The sequence below is a fragment of the Pinus tabuliformis genome, chromosome 9, assembly GCF_031772625.1.
Source record: "Pinus tabuliformis cultivar Carrire ecotype Pingquan chromosome 9, CPIR1, whole genome shotgun sequence".
Classification (NCBI taxonomy): Eukaryota; Viridiplantae; Streptophyta; class Pinopsida; order Pinales; family Pinaceae; genus Pinus; species Pinus tabuliformis.
Window position 1 is genome coordinate 1,768,248,548 of NC_142307.1, and position 22,612 is coordinate 1,768,271,159.

Below are 22,612 nucleotides of genomic sequence, written 5' to 3' on the forward strand. Positions count from 1 at the left end.
CACTCATGTAGAGCTTACGACAACTGCCATTTACTTTTCCTGGGAAGGGCTCTCCATTAAGCTTGCCAAGTTAGACCGCGCCACCATCTATGACCTCTTTGACTACATATGGTCCCAACCAATGCATTCAGAGTTTTCTAGGGAATTTCTCAAACTTTCTATCATACAGTAATACCAAATCGTTGACTTTGAATGTGCGCAACTTGATGTGGTGATCGTGCCAAGCTTTCTCGCGTTGTTTCTGTACCTGCTGATGAAAACCTGCCCAAAATTGTTCTTCCTCTAGTTCTTCTAGTTGAGCAAGCCTCTCTTCTAGGGCTTCGTGGTCGGCCATGCCTATCATTGCTGCTATCCACAAATTGGGTACAATATATTCCATTGGCATGACGACTTATGTACCGTAGACTAACCTAAATGGTGTCTGCTCCATCAATTTTTTGGGTGTGGTTCTGTATGCCCATAACATGGCAGGTATCAGTAAATCCCAATCGGTTCACTACGCGTTACATACTTTGGTCAATGCAGTCTCCAGAATCTTGTTGAATGCTTCTACAGTTCCATTCACTTGCGGATGGTATGGCGTGCTTTTCTGATGACACACTTGGAATTCTTCAGTAAGTGCACTGATAGTTTCATTTAGGAAGTGTTTCGTGGTCACTCATTAAAATTTTTGGACACCCAAACCATGTCAAGACATTGTCAAATAGAAATTTTGCAGCTGTAGCAGCCGTGCAGTCCTTAATTGGCTGTGCTTTCGCCGATCTAGTCAAATACTCTGTCGTAGTGATGATGTAGCGCGCACCCGTCTTCCCTTGAGGGGTGATAGGCCCTACAAAATCTATGGCCCATTTTTTGAATGGTTGCAGAACCATCTGTGGATTGAGTGGCATCTCATCCCTTCGCAATGGTTTCCCAGTCCGTTGACATACATCATAGGCCCGACAGTATGCTTTTGGATCTTGATGTAGGGTTGGCCACCACAGTCCGGCGCGAAGGATCTTCTATGCTGTCGCCCGTCCCGCACAATGTCCTCCTGCAACCCCCCCATGCGCTTCTGCGAGGATCTGTCCTCGTTCAAATTTAGGTACATATCTTCGTAATATTTCATCGTTCCCCATTTTGTAGAGGTGCTCAACGATAATAGTAAAATCCACCGCACGTACCACCAATTCTTTCTTTTGTTGAATTGAATATCCCTGCGACACGGTCCTTGTGGTTAAGAAGTGGATTATATTCTCAAAGTGGCCATCTGCGACGCACACTGCATAGAGCTATGCATCAGGTAGTCCTTCCTCCAAATTTGTTGGCTCCTCACTGTTCTTAATTCGGCACAGGTGATCCAGGCCTACGTTTAGGCAACCCGACTTTATGATGACCTTGAAATCATATTCTTGAAATAGTAACAACCATCTAAAAATGTGCCCCCCCAACATAGGCTTGTTCACCAGGTATTTCAATGCAGAGTGATCGATATACATTTTGAAGTGCCAACCGAGTAGATAGTGGTGGTATTTCTGGAGTGCGTATACCATCGCCAACCCCTCACGCTCAGTAGTGGAGTAGTTCTTTTATGCTTTAGACAATTGTTGACTTTCAAATGCGATCGGGTGATCAATGCCTTCTGCTCCTTCCTGCGTGAGTACAGTGCCTAGCACGATACACGATGCATCAACATGTACATGAAATTCGATGTCCCATTTTGGGAAAACCAAAATGGGGGCGGATGCCATCTTTTCCTTGAGAATCTCCAGACTTTTCTTATAGTCATCATTCCAACAATATGTAGCATCCTTTTTCAACAATTGTTCCATTGGTGCTGTGATTTGTGCATAGCACTTAATAAAATTTCGATAGTAGCCCATGTGTCCCAACGTGGTACGAAGTTATTTGACACTACGCGATGCTTACAGATTGAGTATGACAACAATCTTCGCAAGATCCACCATCAGGCCTTGTCTGCAGACTACATGGCTGAGCAATTTTCCAAAAGGGACGAGGAATGTACACTTTTTAAGATTCAACGCAATCTGGTGTCGTCAACATGTATCCAAAATCAACTATAAGCTTGCTACATGTTTCTTGACTAGCCCAAATACAGTCCAATTGTCAAAATGAAACTCCAAAAATTTATGGATGAATTCTTTGAATGCGGCCACTACCACACGCAAAAATATAGCTGGCGCGTTCTTCAACCCAAAGGGCATAATAGTGTACTAAAAGGATCCCCATTCGGTCGCGAAGGTGGTCTTGCTCCTATCTTCCGGCGCGATCTTGATCTGATGGTACCTTGAGAACCCATCCGTGAACGAGTACACTTCCTATCCACCAACATTCTCTAGGAATTCATCTATAAAGGGGGTTGGGAATGGGTCGAGAATGCAGGCGTCATTCAATTTTCGGAGGTCCACGCAGATTCGAATTTTGCCCTTCTATTTTTTCTCCTGCACTATCATAGGACTCACCCAATCAGACTCTTCCACAGGTTCAATAATTCCTGCTGCAAGCATTTTGTCCAATTCTTCGTAGACCTTTTCCTTATACTTCGGATTCAAATGGTAAGGACACTGCTTAATGGCTTTGCTTCTGGTTTCAGAGTTATCTTCATCATCCCTAGGTCACCGAGGATCCCTTTTAACTCTGTTATTTTGGTCGGGAATAAGTCTTGATATTCACGAAGTAACTCGACGACCTTATCCACCGTGACATCATCCAAATAGTCCCCAAGCATTGCGTACTTCGTCTCCTCCTCTGTACCAATGTTCACTTGTTTCATTTTTAGTGGCGTAGTGATGTTGGGGTCCTCAATCGATGGTCCTCGAATTTCACGACTCCCTTCTGTTTCTCAGATGTTAATGTTTCAGGGGTCATCATCATCATCCTCTACTTGCATGTTGTAACATTCTAGGGCATGGATTAACTAATGCGACCATTCTATTTCGACTATTTCTTCTGGTTCCTATGGTATTTTGAAAATGGCAGCTTTCACAACTTGCAGCGCATCGTCAACAGTATCCATCCATTGGTCTTCAAATAAGAATGTTAATAAAAATCCTTCGTGCAAGATATCCCATTCTCCCGTACCATGTCGGAGTTCTGTCTTAGTATACCAGTTTCTTGGGATGACATCCAGGGTATGATAAAATAAGTGTACCCATTCAGGCTGGGGCTCTTCGCCATAGGCTTTGGTCCATTTTGCGAGGTGTATGCACGGGTTATCGCGTCCATCGTATTTCTCGGTTATTTGTAGCTCCAGCTTTCCAAACCTTAGCTGCATCATCCTTCTGCAATCACGCCAGTTTTCAAAATTTCCTTCATGTGTTCCCCACCAACGTGTAGGTCTTGCATGCAACACCCACTTTAATGCATCAAACCTATGGTTTTCTGGTAGTGCATTCTCAAACTTGCTCAAGAATTGATCCACCGTTGTCAGTCCATCATATGTTGGTAGATCTCTAGCATGGGCAGTTAAGCAATGCAGTGATTTGGTCATCATGTTACAATTTAGCGTCGTCACTTCACTCAACCGATTGTGCCATCATCCATCTTCTTCGTTGGACTTTGAAAGGCAGGATTCTGCGCGCTCTCGCGGGACCCTTCCATCTGCAGTCGGATTTATCCAATCCTAGTTTTGCATAGTTATTTTGTAGATACAATATAACTCCTCATCATTTTCATCGTTGCGCACGGGTTCTGTGTAACGTTCTCCTTTAGTGGGATCTAGCGGAACTATCACACGAAGGGAATTTTTCTCAAAAATCATTTTCCGCTTCTTTAGGTTGATGACTCCATTCATATTTGTTTCCTAGTCTATTCCTAGTAATGCAGGGTAATGGTTACTGTCATCTACAATCTCTATTACCTCGAAATCTATCTGTGTGCTCACACCATCGATATCCACTGTTACCCCTATCAATCTTCCCATGGGTAAGATCTTTTGTTGGTTCGTCATCCATAATTGAATAGGAGACCACTGCAATATGGGCCTGCCCATGCGTTCCCAGGTCTACTTCGGTAATACGTTCGTGTCCGAACCTAGGTCTAAGATTACCTAGTCCATCTCATATTCACCAATTTGCGCTGTCAACCGCATTTCCCTTCTGGTGTGCAAAGCATGGTTCCCCATTTTTCGAACTACGAGCGGTTCCCCTGACCCTGCGCACCTAGAAATCAGCTCTTGTAGTCCTCTAATTGCCTTATTGTCACGCATCAGTTTCATACATGTCTCTAAAAAGGTAGTTAGCATAGAAGGATCCAGGCCTAGCTCTTGTTGATCCCTACTACCTAAAGTAGAGACCTTCACGAAGCTCTTCTTAGCTTCCATAAACATTTCTTTTGCGTGATCCAAGTCAAACTCAGGTTCCTTTGTAGGAGCCTTATGTACCCAAGTATCCTCTTCAGGCTGCTTCCCCTTATCTTCCCTCGTGGTCGCGCCACTTCTAAGCATCATGTTTACGTTGGGGTCCTCTTCGTGTAGTTTAGACCTCATCATTTGGATATTTTGCGTCGGAGTGGGCTGCAGCACCCCTATTTCGCGCATTTGTGTGATCAGCGTTGGACAATCTATCATTTCATGATCAAACTGTTCACAGTACGGGAAAAATAGTGTCGTTGGGTTGGTACAATCACAAGCGTAGTGCCCAGGCCCTCTGCAACTGTAACAAATTAGTTGTTCGCGCCCTCGTCCTGGCCCCATTCCTCCTCGTCCTTGGAATTCCCCTAGTGCGATTGCTGCAGCTGGATCGAGGCCTCGCGTTTTTGTCTTCATTCGATAAGCTGGGGTCCTATCCATCATTAGCTCATAGCTCTGACAGGTCCGCTCATCGTGCCCACTAACCTACAGAAATTACAGTACAGTTGTTGCAGAGTCTGGGTATACTTCTGCAACAGGTGACAGTTGTCCATCGCGTGCTTTCCTCCCACCTGACAAATTGCACACTAGAGTGTGGCGGACGCACTCGGCCTTGCTTGTGCCTCCAGTCTCAACGGCATCAGTCCCCCTCCCGCCAAATAGTTCGTGAATACAGGACAGTGATCCTTATCGTGACCCTTGCCTTTACATTTTATACACCACACTTCTTTGCACGCCTCTAGCCGGGGTGCCCTATCCTACTTCAAACTTTGCATATCTAAACATAGGTTTTATAATTGCGCGTGGATTTGTTGGACTCCCAACCTTAGATACTATATTGGTTTTTCGTGCAACCTCATCGCCATTTCCAACGCCTCTGCCTGTGTTGAGAGCTTCTGTTGCGACAGTGCCATCCTCAGGTGTGGTGTCAAAGACGCCACAAACCACGCGTGGTGTTGCGCATCCATTAGTGTCATATTTGCCTCACGGATTGTACTTTTCAACCTTTGATCTAGATCCCAGGGGGTTTCAATTGGAAGCATTGCAATCCCCTTGACTCTGATGATCGACTACGTCTCCGATTTTGGTCGGATAAATTCTCTATTCAATGCAAGCTGAATTTCTTCTATTATGACATTCAGGTGATCATTCGAGTGCTTGATATACCAATTTAGCGCGTGATCCTGTAGTGCACTTAACAATGTGGCCTTCTTAATGTTATCATCTGTAACCCCGTGCGCTTCCCACACTGCTCTTACTACGAACCAAAACTTATCTTTGTCTTTGTTTCCTACTCCTCTAAATACAGGAAACTTGATCGCGCTCGCCATACTAAATTGCTGGATTGGTGGAGGCGGAGTGGGTGAAGTTGGAGGTGAAGAAGGTGATGGGAGTGTTGGCGTTAGCAGAGATGATAAGTGTATAATGTGCTGCCCAATCAAATTGACCACACTCCTCAGGGAAACCCAAGCACGCTCTTCCCCACTTGCTCACGGCGGTGAAATTAAAGGACTGTTTCCTAACCCTTCGACCCCTTTAAAGATCCTCCTGCTTTGCGTCGTTCTGTTCATTAATGTATGTGCATCACCCGTTTTTCTCATAACAGCATCTTAATCCAGGTATTCAAAGACTTGACGTACTTACCTTGCGGCCCTTTGAGGAAATGCCTTTCTGATTCACTGTAGCTGACAGTCGCGTCTATCGCAAATTCAATGATAAACCCTCCTATTATCTGATCTAGCCAATGATCTACGGCCCATGTGATCTTATCTTTAGATGCCTCTAGCCTGCGTACCAACTCCGGAGTCCACACTATCGGCTGATCAAGCTTGCACCTTCCCTGGTTGTCTGCCAGCCTCGCGATCCAATTGTATAGTTCTGAAGAGAAGTTTGCGAAGAAGACCTCATGGATTTCTGTATATATGAAGAGATCCAACCACCTTTTCTCAGATATCTGTGGAGTTTTGTTTTCCTGTATTATGAACTCGTGCAACTTCTGATCCAACCACTCTTCAATTTCTTTCTTCGTAGTGTTCTAGCATTCCGACATTAGACATCCCTTAGGCAGATCCCGGTCCCAGCAACAGAAGCATTTGTTGGCTTATTGGGGCCTGAACCAGGTTCAACGATGTTTAGCCAAACAAATCACGATACTACTAGCCCTTTCGGCAACAGTCCACGGAGCGCGGACTGAAGTCTCACCCGAGGTAGTATGGGAGGGTGCTGGAACTAGGTTTCCGCACCCTGGTAATGTCTTGATGTGGTTTGGGGTTTAGCGAATCAATCCTACGCGCTGTGTTACTTCCACGTGGCTAGATTTTCAGAGTAACTGCCTTAGACCAGCGCGAATGCAATTTACACTTTTCTGAGCTTAATATTATTATAGATCTTGTGTTAACTTATGAAAGCACAATATACTCGGTTACCATTTAACATAAACATACATGCGCGTAATCATAAAGCGTGAATAGATGCATAAACCAGAATATAGAAAGAGCTACTCAAGATTCCAAGAACAAATTATCTTTATTAATGCCTTTTTCAGTTACAATCCTCTTCCTACCCTGCGCACACAGCTGCAGGCCTCCGTGCACAAACTCACTGCACATGAAATAGCTGCAATTGTTCTTTGATTTCCTGAAAATGTTGAAACACAAGTTACAAGAGTTCTATCCTCAAATGTCAAACCCTTCTCTATGACTGAGAAAATGATACATATAGACTAATATAAAAAACTTCCCCACCTTCAGGCATCAAATCCATGAGTGGTGGAATAGTTTCCAAGAATATCTCAACCAACAAGTGAGAGTGAGAAGGTAAAAAACAAACTCTTCTCTTATACTTTGATTTGAGTTTTTCTTCATTTATGAGGCCTAATTAAACATAAAAAAACCTATCATGCTAATTTATTTATGATTACATCATTGATACTTCGAACTACTGAAGTTACATCATCAATTTTCCTTTACCCAAGTCAAACTAGAAAATCTGAGAAATTACATAGTGAAATTTTTAATTAAAATCCCAGAAAATTTCAGAAGGGCAAGACCAAGTTTGAGGCCACTTTTAGGTGTGTTCCTGGAGTCAAAATTGACATCTAAAAGAACAGTAAACTAGCCTTGTCTGTCTAGTTTCCAGAAAATCTTTAATTTTTGAAAATGACCCATGGGAAGGCCTCCAAAAACTAATTCTCCCCAGGTGTCTCTAGAAGTGTAGCGCCTGTCAAAAAGAGGGGCATAATGTTGATTTTTTATCCCTTTTTCTCATTTTTCTCAAAATTTGAGACTTGTTTGAAAAATATGAGGAAATTGGTTTTGCGAGGAGGCCATCAACTTTCCAAAAATGCAAACCATTTGTCATTTAGAGCCCTGAGGAAAAAACCTAGTGTATTTTCCTGAATTTGCACCAAATTTCACTAAAAACCAAAAATGCTCAAAAAAATCCCACAATTGGTCCACAAGAGCCAAATGAGGTGTAATATGATATCATGGATGCTTAAGAAAGAATCTCCAAGTTTTCCTTCTCATATTTTCCTTTTAGGGTTTCCTTCAAATTGTTTTGCGTTTGTTTGACCTTGATGTTGCAAATCTTGTTTCTGGTTTGGTAGTGGTGGGACACGTGCCTCAATATTTGGTTATCCTTGTTAGATTTTTCAAGAAGTTTCTCTAGATGGTCATTGACTTTTCCTATCCAATATTCCCTGTCTTCATTGATTTCCATAGAGATTTGTCTTTAATGTAAGTTTTAACCCCGTATAGAAATTACCGCATACAAATTCTAAAACACAGAAAATAAACAATGCGAGAGCATAACACATATACACAGAGATTTTCCCCTAGATCCCAAACCCGGGACTACCATCTTGATTTTTCATTATTTTCCTTTCAATGTTACAATACATATTTATACATGCCGAAGCATCCAATACCATGGACTTAAAACCATCATGTCGAAAACCATGGACCAAAAACCATCGCGTCCAAAACCATGTGCGAAAACCATGCACAAAGCCATAGGTAGGTCCACCCAACCTAATATAGGGTCCATTTTTTTTTTGCTCGGGGTGCTGCACCGGACCCTGTAGAGGGGGGCTACCCACCCTCCTCAAACCCCCAAGATAGGGGGGATACCGCCCCCCTGTGACCCCCCCATTGCACAATCCGCCCAACGAAGGGGGGGCTCTACCCCCCGTCTAACCTCCTGGTTAACTACATAGGATAGTCATGGACAGAATATAACACAACCCAACATTCTCCCACTCATTGTTTTCTTTCCACAAGGGACCATAGGAGAGCTTATTCATTTATCCAGCCTGCAATGCCCATTGTTTCTCTACACCAAGAGAACTTCTCAGAGCTCACAGATTTTGTCAATTCATCTGCAGTATTCTTCAAATTTTCCACCTTTACCAGCAATACCTTTTTGTCTTCTATCATATCCCTCACAAAGTGATACTGAACATCAATTTTCTTTGTCTTTGAATGGTAAGTAGGGTTCTTTGCCAAGAAAATTGCACTTTGGTTATCACAGTCTATCCTTATAGCTCCCTGTACTAAACCCATACTTAAACACAATCTCTGCGACCAAACTAATTCCTTGCTTGCATGAGTGGCTTCTGTTAGCACTCAGAATGAACCTCAAGGCTGAGAAGAGGCCATTTTGAGGTAACCATAGACCAAGCTTTGATCTGGCATCTAGTCCTGCCAGACCAGAGAGGGCTCTCTCTTTGCCAACAAGATGTGGCTGCAATAAATAAAATTTTTAGGCTAGCTATGGAGTGTGGGGATTTTATTTGAAAGTTTTTGGGTTGAAAACAACAAGAGAGGACCATTTGCGCTATGGATTCGATGCTAGTTTCTGCCAGAAAACTAGGGGCAAAGTAAGTGCAATGTTCAGCCAGATCAAAGATTGCGAATGTAAGAAGAATAGGGGAGAAAGCCCACTGCCCTGCAGGCATCAAATAGGGGATGGATCTGCAGCAACAACTTTAGACGAAAGAGAAGCACAAGGTTACTCAACAAAGCATCTATTATGGGATGGATTCTGAAAAGATAACCACACATTTAACAGCAAAATCATCATGAAATGAGCATCATAGGGGATCGATTCCTAACACATCTCTTAGATAATTTTGTAACAAGGCAGAAAAAACGTAATGTGTAAATGAATTTATGAGAAAAACATACTGGACATTTAAGCACCGTGATGGATCCCAGGTCTAAAAGGCAGAAAACTACTTTATTAAAATAATATTCAAAGAAATTTTACATAGTCCAAATGCCTCTTCTTGTTGCAAAAATTGAACCATTACATCTTTTTAAAATAATTTTATATATACCCTATTACATATTAATTATGAATTCCTAAACATAGGAATCAAAATAATTAAAATAGAAAAAACAAACAAACACCTAAATATATTTTTATGTGGTCAAATAAAATAAATCTAACTTATAACTAAGGAATTAAATGACAACAAAACAGAACAATTGATTTGTTGCCACAAGTCGAATTGCCTACCTAAGTTTGTTTTGGAACATCGCTGGAAATCAGGGATAATCTGGGATGCTGATCAAATCATCCTCCACCTGCACTTTGTAGATGCCTTGGATTCCTGAAATATTTTCCATTTGTTCGTTGAATGTTTTGAATACTGCCACCTCTCCTTCAAAAACTCAATGCTGTTGATTTCATAGCTAAAATACTTGCCATCGATTCCTAGAAAATATGAACGTCCAGGAGGAGATGTGAAGTCAGCTCTACGAAGGGCAACATCAGTGTAGTCAGCTTCTCTTGGCACATAAGGCCTATTGATCTCATCGAGATAATTCTTCTCTAAAACATGTTCTCTTGTTCTCTGACGGTGTAAATATTCAAGCCCTGGATCTACCCCACGATAATCAATATCAGATAACAACCCATTCCTCATAGGCAATGGATCAGTAGGAGGCAGGGCCTGCCTTTGATATGTAGAAGCATATGGATCTGATGCTTGCAAAGCATAAGCATCAAGCAATGGTGCACGCTGAGGCAATATTATGTTAGGTTGATATAATGGAACTTGGGGAACTTGATCAACAAATGGTACACGTCTTGCTGCCCCAACATTATCACGAACAGGTTTCCTAGGCCTACTGTCTCGTGGACCACAAGAGTTTGAGGACCATGAGAGTTCTAAAAAGGTACCGGTCGAAACAACTGGGACAACTTTTTAACCTGTTATGCATTCAGTTGAAACTTGAACTTGTTTTTCCCATAGTAATTATCTTTAATCGCAGCCTTGAATTTTTTCTCTGGCAATGGCAAGCATTCCTTCTGAATACGGAAGTGTATCTGGGCTGGAAAAGGCTTCTTCGAAGTCTTGAATGCATCAGGTTCAAGTTCATATCCACCTTTACCTACAACCTTGTATATTCCATACATCAGACGAAGGTTGAAGTCATACCAAAAAAAAAACCACATTCCATTCATAACCTTCTCAAAAAGCTCCTTGTGTGCCTGAGGCAACCCAAAAACATGATAACGGAAACCTATCGACCACGACCCTTGCTTTCAGAAGCGCCTTCAATGATTCCAGGAATTCCACCCCATGGGAGGTGTCCTACTCAACTCATTGTCCAACAGACTTCTTGGATTAGAGCCAGCGTGAGCGAAAGAGCAATGCGAGGCCAAGCGGGCACCTACAGAACTTTGTTTTTTAGAATGGCACTAAGCGCAGTGCCAAAGGGTTACGTGCAACGCTCTTTGAATATGGCTATACACACAGTGCCTAAGGGCTACGTGCAACGCTCACAGTTTTTAAAGCCACCAAACACTCATCTAGAAAATAGCTAATGTGTCTTTTTCAAATTGACATCTGGCATTGGAATGGGTTTCATAGGATGTCTTTGGCACACTGTGATGGATTTTTCATGCTCAAGAACCTCCAGATAGTGTTTGCTTCCTGCTTTAAAACCATTCCTTTCCTTGTAGTACAGATTCATTACCCTCGTCATTGCAATTATGTGAAATCAACTTGAAAGTCACTGAAGAATCATCAAAAGAGCCATCATTTCTTTCTATTTCTGTGTCCTTTCCTGTTGTACCAGTAACCTTACCTTTCTTCAACTTCTTACTGGGGACTCCGGACTTTCCAATTTCACTAGCTTTTTTTCTTGCTCTCTTCTCCATCTCCTTCTTTTGCTTCAACTTCAGTTTTATCAGCCTCTACAGCTAAAATGTCCTTCTCAAGTCTCTCTTCTAAAGAGTCTTCCAGTATCCCCCAACGAATCTCTTTTTGATTTATCTATTCAACAAACTCTTGACTACTTCCTGTTAATGTTATGACTTCTCCTTCGCTCGAATATGGACCACATGGTTGTCCAAGAGAGACTTGGAAATTTATCCTTTCATTGACAATTCCAAGCATGTTTTTACACTCTATCTTAAGCAAATATTGTAGCAGAAGCTCATAGGAGTACTGACACATGTTGATGTTGACTTTGTTTTGTCTCAAAGAATGAGCAAATTCCATCTCCTCCAAGTGTTGGGGTGAAAGAATGCCTTCCAACTTTTGCAAGTCATGAAGATATAGGGCTTCATGGTCTTCCTGGAAACTTTGAAAGAATGAACGAGCTTCTTGAGTGTGACCCTTTGCCACTAGGTCCATGGAACAGTGGATGAAAGCTAGATAAAGTACACAGAGTAGTTCATGCTTATATAGGTCCAAGGAATTATAAGTCCACGAACACAGCTTGCTGTATTCCTCTTGTAGCTTCTACTTTCCAGCCATCTTCTGTGGTTCCACCACGTAATTCTATGTTCTTTTTCAATTTGGCTACTAATTCCAGCTCAATATTATGTAATTCATTAATCTCAAGGGCCTTTTCATTGCATATATCCAAGTCTAAACAATTAGTAGCTGCCCCACAAACCTTAGAATCTAATAATTGGTCATGATCAGCCTTTGGAAACGACTCAATTTTGGGTGCAGAGCCATCCATTCCCTTTAATGATAGCATGGTACTGGAAAGCTTCTCATTTTTCTTAGGAAACAATTCACTAGAGGCTTCATTACTTCCCTTGTACCTGTCCTTTTAAAAAGAAGACACATCCATCACGTCCTTAGTTGCATCTCTTTCATTTGCATCTCTTTAGTTTATGTGTCTTGCCATCTGATATGCGCATATTTGATAACTCTAAATCCATTTTTGGCCTTTTACAATTAGTAACTGGTTCTTATGAATAATAATTTACGATAGAAACATCAAGAGTCCCTATCTGTTCAATTCTCTACCTCTTACTAGAACACAATTCCCTATCAACTAGCATCTTTTCCAATTCTTGAAATATATTACCTGCTTATTGTGGAAATCAGAAGGCTATCTTTTATCACCATGAATATTGTGTATCTGCTACAAATATGTTAAGAGATATAGAACAGGTTGTCACCACAGGATGTCTAAATTTTAAAAGGATAACCCTTTTGGTATATCTGACTTACCCAAAACTGCTTAACTTATGAAGGCAAAACTCACTGAAAATCGTTTGCCAGAGAAATATTTTGAACTAATTACAGACCAGACTCAAATAGTGCAGCTAATAAGCTCTAGTGCCTCCTTCCTTCTCCTATTGTGTCATATTTGTAAATCCTTCAATCCTATCCCAAGTTGTTTTTAAGGGGGGATGTTAGGATATTCCGACACATAGGAAATAGTTAAGTACAACTTGGTCTAGTATAGAGTTAGGTAAAGTGTGTTTCTTTACCTTGTACATTTTGTAACTTACAATCCGACGGCCACGATATGTAGTGATCCGACGGTTCATTCTCTCCTCGGTATTACCGACACTTGATCCGTGGCTTAACACCCGATTGATCCATGATTTCTATTTAAAGCGCATGGAGGGTCATTTGTAGGGTAATCCGTCTATGAGAGAAGCATATGTAAATTTTCATTCTTTTATTAATAAATTGCCTGAAGTGGCCGCGTTGGCTCAGGCCGTGGACTGTTTCCCTCTTTGAGGGTTTTAACCACGTCAAAATACTGGTGTATTGATCTGTGATTTGTTTGTGAGCGGTGTCCTTTGGTGTTCTGTTTGAGCAACTTACCCTGTAAATTCCTACATGGCATCAGAGCTACTTGAGGGCCGCGTCCGTTGGTGATCCAAATATGAAGCCGGTAGAACTGCATCTGACTGCCGTTTCCTAGATCTATTGTTTCTGACTGCTTTCAGGCCGAGAGGACTACTCTGTTGTGTTGGGAGCATCTGTTCCAGTGAGGAACCCCTTTCGTTTCACGCGAAAAGGTTTCCGGTAGCCCTAGTTGCGTCATTTTTAAGATCTAGAGGTATACAGTGTTTATTTGCAGTTTACAGTTATTTTCTCTCTGTTTATTTCGGTTTCAGTTTATTTAGCTTTTTTTATTACCGGATCTATACCTTTCATTTCTGCATATGCTCTTTGCCCTGCGACTGTGTGCGATCTGGGCAAATCAGAAACAGAAAGGAAGGATTTTTCTCATGCATATGCTCTTTTCCGCTGCGCCTTAGTGTGATCTCGGAAAATCAGAAACATTGAGAAAAATATTTAGTTTCCGGCTAAAGCTAACTTCGAGCCGCAAGGTTTGTTTTTGAAAATATTTAGTTTCCGGCTAAAGCTAACTTCGAGCCGTAAGGTTCGTTTTTTTTTGTATTTCCGTGTTGGGTTTTGTGTTTTTTGTTTTGTAGGGAAAAAGAGCTTTCTCAAAGCAAGCACGCAACCCAAAGCATCACCCCCCCCCCTCTCTCTCTCTCTCTCTCTCTCTTGGGTTCAAGTCTCCATTTTGTGGGGGCAGACTTTTTCATTTCCGCACATTCCCGCACTTCGTCGGCAACTCCATCAATGTTTTTTCAAAAAGCCATAACTTCTTCATCTGGAAGCCGTTTTCAGAACCGTTTTTTTTTAAACGGCCTAATTTTTTGAGATCTTTCCATTGCTACACTTAGTTTCAGCATCTACAGCTTTATATTCTGTTAAAAATGGAAAGTCCATGCCAAGTCATTCTTGATAGCACTAACTACTTCCAATGGTGGTCCTACATTGTGGATTTACTTAGAAGTAAAGGTCTTTACAGAATAGCCACAGGCCAAGAGACCAAACCAAAAGATGAAGATAAGGCAGCTAAATGGGAAAATAGGCAAGACCAAGCACGTGGGTTGATAGGGATGTCTATTTTTCCAGATCTTAGATTCCATATTGCAGAACTTGATACTCCCGATGAAGCATTGCAACAGATTACTAAAGTCTTTGGAATTAAAAATGAACTTAAAGCCCATCAACTTGAAAATGAATTGCTTACATTGGACCCCAATAATTTTTCTTGCATTGAAGATTTTTTGTCCAAATTCAAGACCCTTAGACTTCTCTTGGAAGGTGTTAAGGTTAAGAAAGAAGATAGTAGCATTATCTACTCCATTCTTACTAAGTTGGGACCAGCCTATTCTGTGTTTTTTTCCACCTTCCATTCTACAAGAGAAGCCTTCATTTCTCAAGGACAAACCTACAAGTCCCCTTCCTTTGATTCCTTTTGTGATTCTTTAATAAGAAAACAAGAAAAACTCTTACACCTTGGTCTTCTTCATCTTGGAAACTCTTCTAAGAAAGCGTTAGCCGCCCAACAGAAACCAAATCCAAATAATCCTAGGAAGTTGTATCCTAAAAAGAATGGTCCTAAACCAAACAAGGGTCCTAAGCAATTTCAGCCTCAAAATGAAAAATCATTTCAAAAAAATGATAAGACAATTAAAAACAAAGGGAAGAAGACTGATAGACATTGCAACTTTTGTAATCGAGATGGCCACTTAGAATCCAAATGCTTTAAGAAGATGGAAGCCTTGGAAGCAGCAATGAAGAAGCATAACATCCATTTGGAGCACTCTTCAACTTCAACTTCATCTTCAGGAATGGCACTTTCTGCATGTGGTTGTCAAGCATCTCGGTCTGGCTATGCACTAAATGTATCTTCTTCTTCTCATTCTCATGAGTGGCTCATTGATTCTGGAGCTTCTTATTACACGGCCAAAAACAAAGCCATGTTTTCTTCTTTAAATGATTGTAACACCAAAAATATATATGTTGGTGATGATAGATCTCTTAGTGTTGTAGGGACTGGAACTGTTCATCTAGACAATGGTCAGTTTAATGATGTATTATGTGTTCCAACCTTATCCTGCAACCTTCTATCTGTATATCAGATAACTCATTCAGGTGAAGGTAAAATCGTTGAATTTTCACCTCACAATGTTGTAATTAAGGACCTAAGAGATCCTAGACAGATTTTAGCTACTGGCATTGCTGATGATTCTACAAGGTTGTATAAGTTTCACAACTTTGGGTCATCAAATCTTCCCTCAGTATTTTTTGCTCATAATGATGAAGTGAACAAACTTTGGCATGAGCGATTTGGTCACTTAAACTATCGCTCTCTTCAGAATCTATGTAAAGAAAATATGGTGACAGGGCTTCCAATGGTATCTTGCAGAGATGGTGTTTGTTCCGGATGTGTACTCGGAAAACATAATCGGGACAGTTTTGAAAAACTTGCCTTTTGGCACGCCTCAGCCCCTTTACAGCTCGTGCATAGTGATTTATGTGGTCCACTTCCAGTTGCTTCATTCTCTGGCTACAAGTATTTATTAACTTTCATTGATGATTTCTCCGGACGCACTTGGGTATACTTCTTAAAACTCAAGAGTGAAGTATTTAACATGTTCTTGGCCTTTAAGGCCTTTGTTGAAAAACAATCTGGACATCAAATTCTTAAGCTAAGATCTGATAATGGCGGAGAATATGTTAAAAACACATTCATCAACTTTTGCACTGAGAATGGAATTCAAATGCAACATACTATTCCATATACTCCACAACAAAATGGTGTAGCTGAAAGGAAGAATCGCACCTTAAAGGAAATGGCTAATTGTATGCTTCAATCTAAAGGACTTAGTCTTAATTATTGGGCAGAAGCAATTAACTGTGCAAATTACATAATAAATCGCACTCCTACTAAGGTTTTAAAGAATATCACTCCAGAAGAAGCATGGAGCTCAATCAAACCAGATGTAAGTCACTTTCGTGTTTTTGGAAGTGAAGCATGGGCCCATATTCCAGATGAGAAACATAAAGCTTTAGAACCTAAGAGTGAAAAATGTATTTTTGTTGGATATTCTGAAGATGTCAAAGGATATAGACTTATTCCACTTAAGTCCAAAAATGTTATCATTAGAAGAGATGTAAATTTTGATGAAAATATATTGGCATGCGAGCCTAGTTCGGTAGATGTGCCACCTCTCCCTATCTCTTCTACTTTTGAAAATATTTCTTCTTCAGATGATGAAAGCGAGGATGAAAATCCTCCCCCACCTTCTCAGGATCCTCCTTCAGCTCCTCAGCTTCCAAAATGGGTCTGTGCTACTCGGGATGCAGCAGGTGATCCTACAGATCAGCGACGTACACATTCTCAGTTCGATAGGGCCTCTTCTTTACTGGCTCAAGCTTCAGTGAATTATGATCCTGACACCTTTGCAGAAGCTTCAGGCCATCCAGATTGGGAAGCAGCTATGAATGAAGAATATCATTCATTGTTGGCAAATGATACATGGGATCTTGTTCCTCTACCAAAGGGATGAAAACTTGTTAGATGCAAATGGGTTTACATAACCAAGTATGGACCAGATGGGAAAGTTGATAAACATAAAGCTCGTCTTGTTGCTAAGGGTTTTTCACAAGTTGAAGGCATTGACTACACTGAAACCTTCTCCCCTGTTGCCAAAATGAACTCTATTCGCCTTGTTCTTTCCCTTGCTGCTTCTTTCAAATGGGAAGTCCATAAGATGGATGTTAAATCCGCCTTCTTGCATGGGGACTTGTATGAAGAAATATATATGGAACAACCCATTGGCTTTATACAAACAGACTCAAGCCTTGTATGTCGGCTTAAGAAATCCCTTTATGGTCTCAAGCAAGCTCCTCGAGCTTGGTATGCCAAAATGGATAACTTTCTTTTAGAAAATGGCTTTTCTAGGTGTCATTCTGACAATACTATCTACACAAAGAAAGTGGGCAAGTCTCTTATCATTCTTGTTCCTTATGTTGATGATCTTATCCTGACTGGTAGTGATCCCAACCTTATAAACCATGTGAAGTCTAGCCTTAAAAGGAAGTTTGAAATGACAGACTTAGGACACTTACATTATTTTCTCGGTCTTCAAGTCTTGCAATCCAAGGAAGGTATTTCCCTTTCTCAGTCCAAGTACGCCTGTGATATTCTACGCCATTTTCACATGGAAGACTGTAAGCCAGCCCCTTCTCCCTTTCAGTTTGGAGTCAAACTTTCAGTCGCTTGTACTTCTCCTGAAGTTGATGCTACCTTATACCGTCAACTTGTAGGAAAACTTTTGTATCTAACCCATACTCGTCTTGACCTTTCCTTTGCTGTTGGCCTTGTTGCTCGGTTTATGCAAAACCCACGTGAAATTCATTGGAAAGCGGCTAAAAGAATACTTCGTTATGTTCGAGGTACAGTTCAGTTTGGGATTCATTACAGTGCCGAAGCATCTCCTCTATTGGTCGTTTTCACTGATTCTGATTGGGCTGGTGACCCTGATGATCGGAAGTCTACTGCAGGTTATATGTTCGCTCTTGGTTCAGGGCCTATTACATGGGCTTGCAAGAAACAAGGTGCCATTTCTCTTTCCTCAGCAGAAGCAAAGTATCGTGGTGCCGTAGAAGCTAGTAAGGAAGCCTTGTGGCTTCGTCAGATCCTGTCAGAGTTTGGCTTCAGCAGCAGCATCCGACTACACTTTGGTGTGATAATCAAAGTGCCATTCAGCTATGCAAAGATCCAGTCCAACATCAGCACAGCAAACACATTGAACTGCACATGCACTTCATCAGAAAGCTCATTCATGACCATGTTCTTGAAGTGCAATATTGTTCAACAGATGATCAAGTTGCAGACATCTTTACAAAGGCTCTTACAGAGGCAAAGTTCACTAAACTTCGATTTATGGTTGGAGTTCAGGAAGTTGTCACTAAGGGGGGATAGGCTCCAGTGCCTCCTTCCTTCTCCTATTGTGTCATATTTGTAAACCCTTCAATCCTATCCCAAGTTGTTCTTAAGGGGGGATGTTAGGATATTCCGACACATAGGAAATAGTTAAGTACAACTTGGTCTAGTATAGAGTTAGGTATAGAGTTAGGTAAAGTGTGTTTCTTTACCTTGTACATTTTTTAACTTACAATCCGACGGTCACGATATGTAGTGATCCGACGGTTCATTCTCTCCTCGGTATTATCGACACTTGATCCGTGGCTTAATACCCGATTGGTCCATGATTTCTATTTAAAGCGCATGGAGGGTCATTTTTAGGGTAATCCGTCTATGAGAGAAGCATATGTAAATTTTCATTCTTTTATTAATAAATTTCCTGAAGTGGCCGCGTTGGCTCAGGCCGTGGACTGTTTCCCTCTTTGAGGGTTTTAACCACATCAAAATACTGGTGTATTGATCTGTGATCTGTTTTTGAGCGGTGTCCTTTGGTGTTCTGTCTGAGGAACTTACCCTGTAAATTCCTACACAGCTAACCCACCCACTTTAGAAACATTGGAAACAACTTGGATGGTTGAGCCAACTACCTTTATTCCTTCACAACAGCCATCCAATCAAACGAGCAACAATCTTCTTTTGACCATATCTTCTGATCCAGGAGCTGGTTTTGGGAATGTGATATACCGTTGGAAATATCTTTCCTAGCTACTTCTGATGGACACGTTTATGACATGTTTTGCATTGAAGATCATGTGTAAAACATCTAAAAAAACTAGAACATAGTAAGAGCCCATGTTGACCCTTGGTGATAGGTTGCAAACACTGGAACTAACAACTTCCATGTATTCTGCCTGTGTAGTTGATAGTGCCACTACAGATTGTTTCTTACTCATCCAACTGACTGCACCTCCAAATAGGTTAAACACATACCCACTTGTAGATCTTCTTTGATCCAGATCTCCAGCTCAGCCACATCAACAAAGCCATGGATATCCAAAACTTTGTCCAATCCTAGTCTTCCTTGGTAGCACAAACCATACTCGCTAGTGCCACGCAAATACTTGAAAACCCGCTTCACTGTTGTCCAATGCTCCTTCCCTGGTTTTGACATAAACCTACTTAATACTCCCACTGCATGTGCAATGTCTGGTCTAGTACAGACCATCACAAATCAAGCTATCAACTGCACTTGCATATGGAACACGGGACATATCTTCTTCCTCTTCTTGTGTCTTGGGACACTATTCAACAGATAACTTTACACCTACAGGAATAGGAACCTTCACCAGTTTACTATTCTGCATATTGAACCTCTCCAGTATTGTCTCGACATACTTCCTCTGGTTTAACTAGAGCTTCCTCTTTACCCGATGTCTTTTAATTTCCATGCCAAAAATATAGTTTGCAGCACCAAGATCTTTCATGTCGAATTTGGAGGACAATTGGGTCTTCAAATCCTTGATATTTTGTTTGTCATTTCCAACCAATAGCATATCATCCACATATAGGACCAAAAAATAACACAGTCACCAATTAATTTAAAATACATACAGTGATCTGCCTTGCTTCTAGTGGTGAAGCCAAGTCCCCATATAATGTATCAAATTTTTGATACCACATCCTTGGTGACTGTTTTAACCCATACAACGACTTCTTTAACTTGCATACCAGTTCTTTCTTACCCTTCACCGCAAAACATTCAAGTTGCTTCATGTAGATCTCCTATTCCAGATCCCTGTGAAGAAATGTTGTCTTCACATCCATCTATTCTACCTCAAAATCAAAGCAGCAGCAACACATAAAAGCAATCTAATAGAAGCTACGTTGGAAACATGAGAAAAAATATCACTAAAATCAATTCCCGGCACCTAGGAATAACCTTTTGCTACCAACTGAGCTTTGTATTTCTCCACCTTTCCTTCTGAATTTGTCTTCTTCTTGAGCACTCATTTGCTGCCAATGGGTTCCCTTCCAGCCAACAACTCCACCAAATTCCAAGCCTCATTTGTGTGAAAAGATGCCATTTCATCAACCATGGCCTCTTTCCAGAGTTTTCCATCCTCCGAATCTATTGCTTCCTTCACAGTTCTGGGATCATCATCAGTAATAGATAAAGCAAAATTTGAATAGAAAGCAAATGGACTATACCTTTCTGGCTGCCTTCTTTCTCAAACTGATCTTCTCACACTTGTAGTTTGTGGCTGTTCATCTTTTGGTTCCTCCTCTGTTGTAGAGTCTGATTCTTCCTCCTTTAGCTCAAACTCTATCTTCTCAGTTTCCTTTGATGGGACTTCATGTTTAATAACATCTTTCACCTCTCTGAACACCACATCTCGGTTGTACACAACCTTCCTTGTTATTGGGTTCCAAAGCTTATAACCCTTTAAACCATCCTTATACTTAATAAAGATGCACTTTTCAGATTTACTATCCAACTTGGTTCTTTTATCCTTTGGAACATGTACATATGCATCACATCCAAATACCCTCAGATGTGAAAGAGAGGGTTTCTTACCAGTCCATACCTCTTGTGGAGTCTTATCCTCCAATGCTGATGAAGGTGATTTGTTGACCATGTAACATGATGTCTCCACTGCCTCTGCCCAGAATTCTTGTCCTAACCCAGCACCACTGAGCATTCTTCTTGCCCTTTCCATCAACATCTTGTTCATTCTTTCTACAGCTCCATTTTTCTCAAGTGTATATTGAGTAGTCTTCTGCTGTGCTATACCACACTTCTTACAGAATTCTTCAAATTCCTTACTGCAAAACTCTCCACCATTATCTGTCCTCAACACCTTTATCTTCTTCTCTGTTTGGTTTTCCACCAAAGCCTTAAATTCTTTAAACCTGTCAAAGACTTCAGGTTTCTTCTTAAGGAAATATATCCATGTATTCCTTGAGAAGTAATCTATAAATGATACATAATACATAGACTTACCCAGTGATGGAACCTTCACAGGTCCAAACACATCACTGTGCACAAGCTCTAATATATGTTTCGCCCTCTTACCACCAGAGGGGAAACTTACTTGATTCTGCTTCCCATATACACAATTTTCACAGAAATAAAAATCCAGAGAACTATTACTCATACCTTTACCATGAAGTATTCGAAGGAACTTCTCTCCAATATGTCCAAGCCTTTGATGCCACAACATGGTCTTCTCTCTAGAGACCACTAGATTTTCTGCTCCACTTTCAGGAACCACAGAACTGTTGCACCCATCAACAACAATGCTACCTTGCAGCTTGTACAGAGTTCCAACTCGAACCCCCAGTGTTGGGTAGCGGAGGTCCCGCGTAACATTTTTGGGGCTTAAAACCTATAAGTTAGAATAATAATATTGTAAATCTCTGAAATATGCGAAGCGCGAAATGTAATAGGTCAAGTCAAAGGGTTTTTCGCCCAAGAAATAGTATAGAATAATAGGAAGTAAGTCGGCCTGCCCTTGGTCCACGGGCCATGGGAATGTATAAATAGAGCATGGCTCTAGGGTAAAATGTAGTTCTTATGGTTGATAGATCTAAGTGCTATGAGTTTGTGAAGACAGTAATCTCTGCATCTGTAAGTTCGAGTCAAGGGTGTTGGTAGGTAGATAGAGGCTCTGCAGCTATGTGCACAGAGGCCTGGTAGAGTCCACAGTTGTGTGCGTCGACCCCTGCAGTTGAGTGCACAGGGTGGATCTAGATGTATTGGTGAAAGAGTTGAATAAAGATAAGTTGGTTCTGAAATAATGTGTTGAATCTGGAATATTGTGGATCTGGTTAATTTATGATTGATATATCTGTTTGATCTATGCGCTTATGCTTATGTTATGAGTTTATGCAAATCTATAACTTTTATGGGTGTGTGAACTGGTTATCTCTGTTAAATGTTTTCTTAAAGATCGTAAAAGGTAGATCTGATCAATAATAACTCATTAGTGATAAGTATCAAGGAATTGCCTTGTTCTAGATCTACGGGGAAGCAGAGTAGCGCAAGGCCACAGAACAGTGTGTGAACCCTCCAGACCAAATCAAGACATCCCATGGGTGCCGAAACTTGGTTCTAGCACCCCCCCCTACTACCTCGGGTGAGACCTCAGTTTGCACTCCGTGGGCTATTGCTGAAAGGGCCGGTAGCTGTGGGATTTGTTTCGCTAAATAACTCTTCTGAACCTGGGTCAGGCCCATATAAGCCAACAAATGGTTCCATTGC

At 41.2% G+C, this 22,612-nt stretch overlaps 1 pseudogene; it reads right to left on the minus strand.

Annotated features, from left to right (window-relative positions):
* Positions 1-9,920: 9,920 nt before the first annotated feature.
* LOC149155854 (uncharacterized) lies at positions 9,921-11,518 on the minus strand (annotated as a pseudogene).
* Between the last annotated feature and the right edge of the window lie 11,094 nt (positions 11,519-22,612).